Source organism: Hibiscus syriacus, unplaced genomic scaffold (genome assembly GCF_006381635.1).
Source record: "Hibiscus syriacus cultivar Baekdansim isolate YM2019G1 unplaced genomic scaffold, ASM638163v2 tig00110927_pilon, whole genome shotgun sequence".
Classification (NCBI taxonomy): Eukaryota; Viridiplantae; Streptophyta; class Magnoliopsida; order Malvales; family Malvaceae; genus Hibiscus; species Hibiscus syriacus.
Genome location: NW_024062914.1, coordinates 119,293 through 132,793, shown reverse-complemented (window position 1 = coordinate 132,793; position 13,501 = coordinate 119,293). Strand labels below are relative to the sequence as shown.

The window sequence follows — 13,501 nt, the reverse complement described above, 5'->3', positions numbered from 1 at the left end:
TAAGATTTAAGAGATGTTTAAGTGTTGTGTAATAAGATTTGAGAAAGTTGTAATCAACCAAATACATCCCCAACCTATTTATACATGTTTAGGGTGGTAAAATGGTAATTTTTTAAAGAAAAAAACGGTCAAAAACGGTCACAAACGACTAGTTTTTTAAACCCAGACCGGTTTTTTTTCGGATAAAAACCGGTTTTTTATTCGGTAAAAAAACCGGTCTGGGTTTTTTTCTCCAAACCGGTTAAAATAACCGGTTTAAAAAAATCCGATCCGGTTAAAAAAAACCAGTTTTTCCCAAATCCGGTTTCGAATATTTTTTTCGTAAAATCGGATATTCGAATTTTTTGTGCACCCCTAACTACTCATTCTCTCCCTCTAAAAGGAAAGGAAATACCATACATATGCGTGTGAAGCACGAATTCACGAATTGTTGGGGATATAATATAAAAGGATTATTAGTTTTTGATGCGTTTTAGTATATAAATTTTTAACCTTTTTAAAAACGTTTAATTTTTTTCTCATTTTAGTGTTCATATTCACCTCAAATTTATTTTTTGTTTCATTTAATACTCTATTTAAAATTTAACGTTATATTTTGTGAAAAAAACAGTAAAAAAATAACGTTAAATTTTAAACAATGGATGCTAAAAATACCCACTAAAATGAGAGAAAAAAAACTAAACAATTAAAACATACCAAAACTAATTAGAACTCACTAAAATGAAAAAAAAACTAAACAATTAAAACATACCAAAACTAATTAGTACTCACTAAAATGAAAAAAAAAATTAAACAATTAAAACATACCAAAACTAATAATTAATGATTTAGGTACTAAAGAGTTTCGTTTTCCTTAATATATGATTGAGAGATCATACATACCTTTTGTTGAAAATGGTTGAAAGAGTAATAATATATAATAATAACAAAACCATGTTTTATACAATGTCTTTGATGGCATGGAGAATGTACCCAAAGCAATTTCACAAGTCATAATCACGGGTAAAACCACCAACCAACCCTCCAAAATTGCTAAAGATCTGCAAAAAAGTTACTTGAACCGCTAAAACCAGCTGCTTTGTTTGCATTTTTTAGTCTTTGTCCCTGCAAACAACACAACAAATCACAAACTTGTCATGTTTTTCCAACTATATATCGATCCTAAGGAAAGATAATTCTGCACGGCTACATTTGAAACCCTATCCATGTTATACAAGAAACATGAAACTATTCAATGACAGTGATGCAACAGTTGCATGATTTGCGCAAATAATCTTATCAGAGGGAGCATACCTTTCTTAGAACGAGGCGGATTATCATCCACGTCCATCTCCTCACTGTCACTGTCTGAACTGGCAGCTTGACCTTTTCCAGTGTTTTCGGAACTTTGCAATATATCATTTAGATCCCACAATTGCATTAAATAAATAAATTAAAGCGCATCTTAATCAGATGTAATGAAGTCATCCACCGAAGCATCTGGATTATCCCAACCTACTGATTTCACTCACTTGTTACAAGTGCTAACCGTCACAAGTCGGCGAATAACTTCCATACTGTTTATGGCTATGCCAACGAAAAGTTCTCCATGCAATCATTCAGGTGCAAGAGAATATACCAGATAAAGTACTAGTTTTTGTACAAGCAACCATAGAGGGGAGAAATACACACCTTCAACATCTGATCATGTGATATACTACCAAGGAATCTCCTATCATGAGAAAAAGCTACAAACAGAAAACAGGTAAGCATTTTCAGCAATCAGGGAGAAAGAGAAAAAATGATTCCAGCAAGCAAAGCATAGAAAGAAACTACCAACTCTTTAAGAGAAAACAGCACAAAGCTTAAAGGACAGGTCCGATTTTGAATTAAGATTGCAGTTGGTTGTTCATCAGAACACCAATTCACAAGACCATTTACACCATTACATAAAAGATAGTTATAACAGCAAAGTAAAAGGCGACTTCGTAACATTAGCCATGCCCAAAGATCAGGTTAATTCTACCTAGATGTAGAGAAGAGAACATAGTAAACAAAAACATTGATAAGAAAGGGGGAACGAAATGTACCAAGGCCCTCAACCGGATATTCTGAATGCTCTGCAATTGGTTGTATGACTCTGTTAGGTAATATGCCTACTAGGCTAGGGAAATTCAAACAAATTTAAATCAATGTTAGAGAAGGCAGATCAAATCAAAATCTAAATAATTATCTCCTTCCATGCTCATGCCTTACCTGATGAGTCCATTCTCAGTGTCTGCAATAAGTCTATCTTCATCAAGCTGACACAACAAATATTAAAATGTAAAATGTTTATTGATTATTTCAAGCCAACTGCTACTATAAGAATCTGTAAACCAGCTTACCTTCAACAAGGCCTCAACAGAATTATGAGAAAGATCAACAAATCGATCACTAAACAACGAAATGTATTATTCAGGGAACAACATATGGTGCAAACATCATAGAGAGAGGTAGGGTGGGGGAAGAGAAGAAAGAATTTCATATCATGGAGGATTCAGAAAAATAACAAGTGCTGCTTTGTGATGCACAATACCTGCAGTCCTTAAAAAATCCCCATGAATATAACAGCAAAGTTCCACTTTGTGATCCACAAATAACTTTCCGACCATTCTGACAGTATACAAGGTCTATTAAAATAAAGTTGGGACAAGAAAGGGAAAGCTAGATTATGAGAACTACATTCAAACTCTCACAATAATGAGATATTATAAGCACTGTCTTAGTTTATATTTCTAACAGAAAACACAGTTACTCATGAATTGAAAGACAAATAATTTCTCTTAGAAAGGAAAGTCTCTCATATCTTCAGAGGAAGCATAGTTGAGCAACCAAAATAATCCCAGAAATGAATTCCTCACAACCAATTTTGTTTCCTTCTTTAAAATTTATTATCCAAAAGCCCTCAGATGAAAAAAGGTTCATGGCATTTTTGCAATTAAATGGACATAAAATCTATGCTGCGTATTCAACAACATAAATGGGACCATAAGGAAATCATACATATTGGCCAACAATTGCATGTTTTGTTAATAAAATGGAGCTATACATACACACACACATAACTACAAATACATATACATATTGTGCCTTTACTTGAGCTCTTCTGTTGCAGCTGAGGCAATATAAAGGTTCCAGCACCCAGGAGTGCAGCAACTTGCACGGTTGACAACACCGTCTAAAATGGTAAGAGCAAAAGAAAAAATACTGGATCCCGCTGAATCCCACTTGAATATTTTCAAAGATGAACAAATGCCTCTCATGCCCCAGGAATCTGATTCTCAATCTTCACAGGTCTGGATTCAATAAAATAATAATAATGATAGGAAGTCTATGTTTATTGTTGGTACTTCATTTTCAAGGTGATGGATAATTTTGGCTTGCAATTGGAGAGGGTGGCCTAACCATCCACTGCCTCTTACTATCACATGAGGGATGATAACTGAATATTTCAAGACTATCTCATTGGTCCAACATGGGCCCAACCCCCACTCAACTGTCCACCTCTTTTTTATCTTTCTCCAACCTTTATATTTGTCTTCTTAAATGAAACTAAATTCAATTCATGTCTCCTTCAATCTAAATTAAAATACAGTAGGTTCAGTTATTATGCCATTTAATTAAGTTTAACTATGGTTAAATGGAAAATAAATAAATTTATATATGATTAAATGACTTACTTCAAAATAAAAATCTATCAATGAAATCACCGACTAAATGGGTTCCCCCTCCCTCCAATGTCACTACTTTGGGATTTTTTTATCTACACCAATTTTGATGGAGGCTTTACATATTTAGTTATCCAAGAGGTTTAACCGACCTGATAATGAAAGTGTGATAGAAGAAATATAAAGTGAAGTAACATGGTTAAAATGCAAATTTAGTAAAGATAGATTGGCTTTTAGAGAGGTTTGGCAAAAAGTACATTAGATGCAACCACAAAATCTGATCATTGAGCAATTAAATGAATGCACATACCTTCATAACGACAACAGAAGTAAGCTCATCTTCAGAAAATTCAGAGCGTGTTTGAACCTATGATCAATAGAGAAATGAATCGATAAAATAATTGTCCAAATCCATTCTGCAATCAGATTCATATACATTTTAGAAACGTTCCAAGCAAGAGCTTGCTTTATATGTTCGAAGATTGCAAACAGATAGAGTCCCATCTCCACTTAACAATGAAAAATAAAGATATATTACGCATGGACAAAACCATTAGAAAGGGCATTCATAGAGAGGAATGACAGAGTAATCAAGAACAGTGCGAAGAAAGAAAAGGAAGAAACCAGATATACTGTGAAAGGAGAATAATGAAAGAAAGAATCATAGGCATTCCTATCCCTGTATTTATTAAAATCTTCCCAATAAAACACTCATTTTTCTCTTAAACAAGCATCTTCTTGAGCTACAAATTATTTCAATTGGCATTTCTCTAGCCGTAGGAATATACGTGCCAGGAAATAGATTAAATTAGGAATGCTCTTAATAGGATTCTGTGAATTTTTTTGTAGTTACAATCCCTTTAAGGGATTATATCTTTCCCTAGAATTAGTTTCTTTCCTAACTTAAAGTTTCCTAAGATAGAGATATAGCTTGTACATAAGTATGTAACAAATCCTATTGGTTATATAATATAAAATAAGAGAGAATTACTCTGATTTCTCACATGGTATCAGATTAGCTTCTGCCACTACTGTTTCTACTTTCACCAAGGAACAAATTGCAGATCTTCAGAGTAATCAAGAACAGTGCGAAGAAAGAAAAAGGAAGAAACCAGATATACTGTGAAAGGAGAATAATGAAAGAAAGAATCATAGGCATTCCTATCCCTGTATTTATTAAAATCTTCCCAATAAAACACTCATTTTTCTCTTAAACAAGCATCTTCTTGAGCTACAAATTATTTCAATTGGCATTTCTCTAGCCGTAGGAATATACGTGCCAGGAAATAGATTAAATTAGGAATGCTCTTAATAGGATTCTGTGAATTTTTTTGTAGTTACAATCCCTTTAAGGGATTATATCTTTCCCTAGAATTAGTTTCTTTCCTAACTTAAAGTTTCCTAAGATAGAGATATAGCTTGTACATAAGTATGTAACAAATCCTATTGGTTATATAATATAAAATAAGAGAGAATTACTCTGATTTCTCACATGGTATCAGATTAGCTTCTGCCACTACTGTTTCTACTTTCACCAAGGAACAAATTGCAGATCTTCAGAGGATGTTTAGTCAATTAGCAGGGCCTCGAGCAAGTAATCTAGCCATGGCTGAATCAGAAGGTAAAACTTTTCCTACAGCCCTTCTTTCTCAACAGTTGAACCCCACTTGGGTTCTTGACTCCGGGGTTTCAGATCACGACTGGTAACAGAACATTGTTTAAAACTTTTTCAGCTACATTTGATAGGGCTGTAGGAACAAATTGCAGATCTTCAGAGGATGTTTAGTCAATTAGCAGGGCCTCGAGCAAGTAATCTAGCCATGGCTGAACCAGAAGGTAAACTTTTCCTACAGCCCTTACTTCTCAACAGTTGAACCCCACTTGGGTTCTTGACTCCGGGGCTTCAGATCACATGATTGGTAACAAGACATTGTTTAAAACTTTTTCAGCTACATTTGATAGGGCTATTAAAATTGCAGATGGTTCCCTTTCCCAGATTCATGGACATGGTTCTATCTCTCTCAATAAGAATCTGCTCCTTGATAATGTCCTTTTTGTACATAATCTTGCTTACAACCACATATCTGTCAGTAAACTTTAGAAGGATTTAAATTGTGCTATCAATTTTAAAGAATCTGGTTTACTTTGCAGGCATTGGACATGAAGAAGATGATTGGCAATGCTAGCTTGCACAATGGCCTCTATATCCTAAATGGCCCTCCTTCAGCTTTCGAACAGACACCTCCCACTTCTTTCACAGCCTTAGAAAAAATTGATACTATTCTGTTATGGCATTTTAGGTTAGGCCAAGCTAGTTTTCAACATCTAGCAAAGTTATATCCTTCTATTTTTATTAATAAAAAGCCACATTTGTTTAAATGTCATATTTGTTCTCTTGCTAAACATACCAAAGCATCCTATTCACCATCTAAATATAAGTCTTCACGCCCTTTTTCTTTGGTTCATATTGACATTTAGGGCCCTTCTAGAGTGAAGAATGCTAATGGTTGTAAGTGGTTCATTACATTTATCGATGACCATAGTATGCTAACTTGGACTTATTAACAAGAGACAAATCTGAAACTTCTGTCATATTTGAGAGATTTTATACCATGGTTGACAGCTAATTTCATTCCAAAATTCAACTTTTTCATTCTGATAATGGCAGTGAATTCTTTGCTACATCGTTAGGAGATTTTTTCAAAACCAAAGAAATAGTTCAAATCAGTTCATGTGTTGACACTCCACAGCAAAATGGCATTGTCGAGAGGAAACATAGACACCTTCTTGATGTTACCCGTTCTCTTATCTTCACCAACAATGTTTCAATCTACTTGTGGGGAGAGGCCTTGTTAACTGCCACATATTTGATAAACCGTATGCCTAGTAAGGTTTTGAATTTTCATACTACTCAATCCATTTTCTTGGAGAGTTACCCCCACTTCAAGCCTATTTCTTCTATTTTACGTCTTAAAGTCTTTGGCTGCACTGTTTTTATCCATAATTTTGCTCCTAATAGGTCCAAGTTTGATCCTAGAACCCTAAAATGCATTCTGATATGGTATTGTTCACTAAAGAAGGGTTATAAATGCTATCACCCACCTTCTAAACGATTTTGTAACTATGGATCTCACATTTTTTTAGCAAGACCCCTATTTTCCTAAAGCTGAAATTCAGGGAGAGACATGGAATGATTTTCAACCTTATCATCAACATCAGGTAACCTCTCCTAATTTTTTTTTTTGATAGAAATTGGATAGGCCTCGTTAAAAACCCCCTTCTTGACCTCCATGTTACAACAATAACATGAAGGGCATGGGAAGGAGGAAAAGAGTGCCTAAAAATTCATTAATACCAGAATAATACATATCCATCCTAAGAAGTTCTGTTACAACATAAAACTTAAAAACCAAACACAGAACATAAAAACCTGCTCAATAATTGTGCAACCTAGCCAATAATCTAATATTCATCTTATTCCTTCTTTAGCTAGTTTATCCGCTTCACAATTAGCAGCTCTCAAAATATGCCTAACAATTACCCCTCTACTCTCCACTAATGCAGCAATGTCTTTCACCAACGGCTGGAACATAGGAGTACATACACCCGGATTTTTAATCCATTTCAGTGCATTAAGGGAATCTGATTCCAATATGACCCTTGGAAATGAAACCAAAGATTTCTCCTCAATATACATCAGCCCTCTTTTTATAGCTAATAGCTCTGAAAGAATAGGAGGACCCCCCCCCAATCCTTTCGGAAAACGAACCCTGCTGCAACCCTTGAGCATCCCTTAATAATCCACCAATGCCTCCTTTATCCCACTCCTTAGACATCGCACCATCAACATTTAATTTAACGTAACCCAAGGGAGGAGCAGTCCAACACGAGGAAGAAATAGAATCCTTCTTCATTCTTACCCCCAAATCAGCTATTTTAATATCACCCACTAGAGATTCAAAATTTATTTGCACATCATTGAATCTCGCGACAAACCATGATGCAATTCTAAAACGAACAAGGAAGAACAATAACGGGCCATCCACCTTTCCTTTCCCAAAAATAATATCATTTCTACACTTCCAAACCGTCCAAAGCACCGCCCTAGGGATGAACTTCCAAATGGTGGATTTCGGGATTAAATCATTCCAAACGATTATGAAATCCAACAAAGTCTGAGGTGGCACAAAAGATACATTCCAAGATGACAAGAATCTATACCACAGGCCGCTGACAACCTCACAATGAACAAATAGGTGAGAAACCGACTCCACACACTTACCACACAAAGGACATAACGAGTCTTCAATCCCTGAAACCCCTCGCTTTATCAATTCCTCTCTAACTGCCACTCTCTGATGAGCAGCCTGCCAAACAAAAGTTTCGACTCGAGGAGGAGCAACCCCTGTCCATACAATATTGTCCCAAGTACCATCATCTTCCTCATTACCAGCCCAATCAAAATAGCACTTCACACAAGATTTAGTTGAAAAACAACCCTCCCCATTCCCTGTCCAGACCCAACAGTCATCTTGCAAAGATGATAGAGAGGTAGAATTCAACAAGGACATAAGCTGCATCCACTGTTCAACCTCCCAGTCCACCAAATTCCTCCTTAATTTAATGTCCCAGAAGCACCCTGAAGAAGAATTTTCCATGAATTCTGCAACTTTGCCCCCTTTATTCAGTGATAGAACAAAGATCCTTGGGAACCCAACTTTTAAAGGGAACGAACCCAACCAAGAATCATGCCAAAATTGCACTGTCTCTCCATTCCCCATCTTCAAACACAAATTCTTCCTTATACATTCCCCATAATCATCATTAGAAAAGAAATTATTAATTATTCCTTTCCAAATCCAAGATGCCCGATTAGACAAAGAATTCATAAATAAGCATGTATTAAAGTCTAAATTATACACGCAACACAACTTTTTTCCACCACTAATTCTTCTCTGATGCAAATTTACATACCCATTTACCCAAAAGAGCTCTATTTAGAAGTGCCAAATTTGGAATTCCCAAACCCCCCAACCTCTTCGGCTTGCATACTAACTTCCAATTCAGCCAATGAATATTCCTCTTATCTGCCGAACCGCCCCAAAGGAAGGCTGCCATTATAGAATTCAATCTCTTAACCACACCAATTGGAATTCTAAAATGGGAGAGAAAATAAGTCGGAAGAGAGCACAAAACTGACTTCACTAAAACTGCCCTACCAGCTAGAGATAAGGAATTAGCCTTCCAACCAGCCAATTTAGAATAAAATCTCTGGACTATTGGTTCCCACAATACTGCAGAATTCCTCTTAGATCCCAAGGGTAATCCTAAATATTCTGTTGGAAAAAGTCCCACTGTGCAGCCAATTTCCACTGCCCAACTTGCTAACTCATCCGGATCCACATTAATATCGAAGATTTTACTCTTAGATAAATTCAATTGCAAACCTGTCATCAATTCAAAAATTAACAGCACCCTTCTGACATTCTTCAAGTCTCGAACAGTAGCCTTGCTAAAGATAATGAGGTCATCCGCAAATTGCAAATGTGATAGCATAAACAACCTCTCTTGATTTCCTAACTCAAAGCCCGAAAACAGCCCTATCTCCACTGCTTTAGCCAACATCAAATGAAGCAACTCTCCAACCAAATTAAACAACATTGGAGCTAATGAACAGCCTTGCCGGAGACCTCTTGCTGTTTTAAATTTTTCTGTCGGTGACCCATTAACAAGAACTGAAATTGTGGCTGTTGAAACGCATTGATTAATCCACGAAGACCACTTATCCCCAAACCCCATTTTGCACATTATTTTCATCAATATAGCCCAATCCACAGAATCATAAGCTCTTTTAAAATCTACTTTAAATACGACCCCCTTCAACCCCTTTTTCCTCCAATAATCGATACCCTCATTTGCAATAAACGAGACCTCTCCTAATTTTTCACTACCTTAAGATTTGTCACCTTTATATCCACCTTTGTTACCTACACGTACCACCTTTCCATCTATACCTTCAAATTCTTCTACACCCACTCCTAATAATCATCCTAATACTTCCAAAACTACACCTCCTAAACAGCTTTTGGTTTGCAAAAGAAAAAAGAGAACTATACCTAAGGCTATTCTCCAATTTGACACTTGCCGAGAGTTGGATTTAGGTCTAGCTGCCAATGTGGAAAAAGGAAATGAGTACAGTAAGTCCACTTCTCCTAATATTGATGTTTTTCCTACTGCCATTAGAAAGGGAGTAAGGCAATACACTAAACACCCTATTCAAAGATTTGTTGGTTACAGCTCTTTATTGCCTTCTTTCCAAGCCTTTACAGCTTGCTTGAATGAAGAACAAATCCCCTCAAATATTGATGAAGCATTAAAGGATCCTAAATGGAGAAGGGTTGTTGAAGAGCAAATCAGTGCACTCGAGAAGAATGCTACATGGACTATAACAGACCTTCCACAAGGTAAAAAAACATGTTGGCTGTAAATGGATCTTTGTTGTGAAATATAATTCTAATGGCAGTGTATTTAAGTAAGACTAGTGGCTAAAGGATATACACAAACCTATGGGGTAGATTTTACAGAGACTTTTGCTCCAGTGGCTAAACTCAATACAGTTCAGGGTACTACTAAGTCTTGCTGTCAACTATAACTGGAAACTACATCAATTTGATGTTAAAAATGCCTTTCTCAATGGAAAACTCGAGGAGGAAATCTATATGAAGGTACCACCTGGTTTGGAGTCTATTGAAGCAAATCAGAAAGTGTGCAAGCTTAATAGGTCATTATATGGGCTAAAACAGTCCCCTAGGGCCTGGTTTGAAAGGTTCACCAAAGTGATCCTAAGAAATGGCTACAGGCAGTCCCTTACCGATCATACACTCTTCATCAAGAAAAATTCCAGGAATAAAATAGTTATCCTAATTGTGTATGTGGATGACATAATCCTAACTTGAGATGATGATGAGGAAATTAGCAGTTTAAAAACACTCCTAAACAAGGAATTTGAAACTAAGGACTTAAGAAAGTTGAGATACTTCCTAGGTATGGAGGTTGCAAGAACTAAAGAGGGGCTCGTGATCAACCAAGGAAAGTATGTTCTTGACTTACTCAATGAAGCAGGTTTTTTAGGGTGTAAGCCAGTAGATACACCAATGGAAGCCAACCTGAAATTCAACAAGGAAGCAACATCCTTAGCAGATACAGTTAAATTTCAAAGGTTAGGAGAAAGCTAATCTACTTGTCATTAACTAGGTCGGATATAGTTTTTTCAGTAAATGTAATTAGTCAACACATGGCTAATCCTAATGAACACATGGCAGCAGCTGACAAGATCCAGAAGTACTTGAAGAAAACTCCTAGACATGGTTTCATGTTCAAAAAGTCTTCAGACAGATCTGTGAAAGTCTTCACATACTCTAGCTGGGCAGGGGACTTAACAAAAGGGGATCTATTAGTGGCCATTGCACATTTGTATGGGGAAACCTTGTTACTCGAAGAAATAAGAAACAATCAATTGTTTCGAGAAGTAGTGTTGAGGCAGAATTTAGAGCCCTGGCATTGTGAATGTGTGAAGGAATATGGATACTTAAGCTGCTAAAAGAACTATACCCTGAACAAGAAGACAATTTTGAAGTTCTTTGTGACAATCAATCAGCAATTCAAATCGCCAAAAATCCAGTTCAACATGATAGAACAAAAGATGTTGAAATTGATAGGCACTTCATTTCAGAGAAAGTAAACAAAGGGATAGTTGCTCTATTTTACATCCCTTCAGAAGGACAGTTAGCAGACATGTTTACAAAGGCCTTATCAAAACATGCATTTGACAATTTTGTATCCAAACTGGGATTATAAAATGTACTTCTCCAGCTTGAGGGGGAATGTAGGAATATACGTGCCAAGAAATAGATTAAATTAGGAATGATCCTAATAGGATTCAATGAATATTTCTTGTAGTTACAATACCTTACTTTAAGGGATTATATCTTTCCCTAGAATTAATTTCTTTCCTAACTTAATGTTTCTTGAGATAGACATACAACTTGTATATAAATACGTAACAAATCCTAATGATTATATAATATAAAATAAGAGAGGATTACTCTGATTTCTCACACTAGCATTTACCAATTCTAATTGGAAAGAAGGAAACAAAATCTCTTGCAATCGACAGTTGACCTAAATCAGAATAGTTTTTGAATGATCTCGCTGAGGTTCAGAACTGGGAAATGTTTTAAGATGATTGCAAAGGCATATACCTTGCTATTAGCAATTTCATGGAATCAGGTACAAAATTCATGTCTGAAATGTAGTCTTCATGACCATTAAAGGAGCCAGAGCATGATATCTGCCGGGTATCCCATATCTGCAAAGAAGGAAGCAAATAGGCACATGTTTAACTTACCATTTGGACCACATAAAATCCTTAGAACCAAGTAATAGGGAACCTTAATACAGCCTTCATTGTCTCCAGAGGCAACAGTTGACTCTGTAAGATTAATCAAACTATTGATGGCATTCATGCACATCCAAATAAAATTGTATTTCAAAAACCAATTAAAAAAGCAAAAGAAAATGTACACCAAACGAAAGTGAGAACACACTCATGAGCATTCTCGAGACGAGCACTTATTGATCCGGTTTCAACATCTGTGGCCAGAATAGAGCAATCTTTAGAACCAGTCGCCACAGCTGAATCCACAAACACAATCAACCAGCATTAGAAAATAATCCACCGAGAGAAATAATGATAACAAAAGAAAACACTTTACCTTGTCCACCACTGATAAACCGAACTGTTCTACAGGACTCAGCATGAGCTCGAAAATCCAAGCATCTTAACAGCAAATATATTAAAGAAACCTTTAGAATTTAATTCACCCAGACACTTCACCCACATCTTATCAGCAAATAGATTCAAGAAAGCCTTTGGAAATTCACCACGAGAATAAATGGAAATTATTTCAACAACAAAGATGGAATGTGCACCTTTTTAGCGAGGAATCATCTGCTTTATATTTGTATCTGTAAAAGAGAATCGAACTCAGTTGATAATTTGTACTTGAAATATCATATAAAAGAGGGAAGAAACTGGAAAGAGAAATAAACAAATAAATAAATAAAGGAGGGGGAGGGAGAGGAATACATATGGAGGTCGCCGGTGATGAGAGAAACGGCGACGAGTTTTTTGAAGGGTGAAAATCGATACCAAATGGGATTTCCCCTCAACCAGCCTCCATTACACCTCTCAACCCCTTCTTTTACTTGCACCTCCAATGGCAGCGCCAGGGTTAAAGGTATTGCTCTTACACTTTTGTTTATATTAAAATATTAAATATATCAAAAATGTTTATTCTATTCTACAATTTAAAATTTAATTTTTGTAAACTATAGGCAATAGCATTATAAAGATTTAAGATAAAATTAAAAATTTTAAATTATTTTATTTTTATAATCATCAAATCAATACTTCATAATATAATTAACTAAAATAGAGAGTAATATTTCTAAATAAAAAGCAGTATAATAATTTAATATCATAAATAATATTTGTTTTAAATATTCTGAATCACTTGACAATAAAATTTCAAGTTTTTTATAGTCGCTTGTGATCAGATTCAGAATCTCTAGTAATAATCATCCCTTCAACCACTAAAATTACAGTTGATTCATGCGTATAAAAATCAAGTTTTAAAATAATATAAAACATCTAACATATTTAGATTTTTTTTGTTTACTGAAATCAACTTGTTATTGAGTTTGGTATGGTAGATATAAATATCAAACTAGATAAAATAATTAAATTATCA

General features: G+C 35.5%; 1 pseudogene; it reads right to left on the bottom strand.

The window, feature by feature from the left end:
• Positions 1–959: 959 nt before the first annotated feature.
• Positions 960–12,931, bottom strand: LOC120146482 (annotated as a pseudogene).
• Positions 12,932–13,501: the final 570 nt, after the last annotated feature.